This window comes from Penaeus monodon, chromosome 21 (genome assembly GCF_015228065.2).
Source record: "Penaeus monodon isolate SGIC_2016 chromosome 21, NSTDA_Pmon_1, whole genome shotgun sequence".
Lineage (NCBI taxonomy): Eukaryota > Metazoa > Arthropoda > Malacostraca > Decapoda > Penaeidae > Penaeus > Penaeus monodon.
The window spans coordinates 32,881,533-32,881,759 of record NC_051406.1 but is presented as its reverse complement, the minus strand read 5'-3'; positions in this window follow the sequence as shown (position 1 = coordinate 32,881,759).

Genomic DNA, 227 nt, shown 5'->3' with positions numbered 1-227 from the left:
CCCCGTAGGTGCAGCAAATCGTAAAGTAATAGAATTAATTTTTCTCTCATATCTTAATGTAATGTGAAAAATGGCATACATAAACATTTAAAACATATGAACTTGAAATACAATTACGAAGAACGGAATTTAAAAGAACAAAAGTTATAGCCGTAGATTTGTACAGCATCATCAATTCTAAGAACTGAACACGTGAATCTTCCATGCGGCCAGGCCTTTCCGGCAGT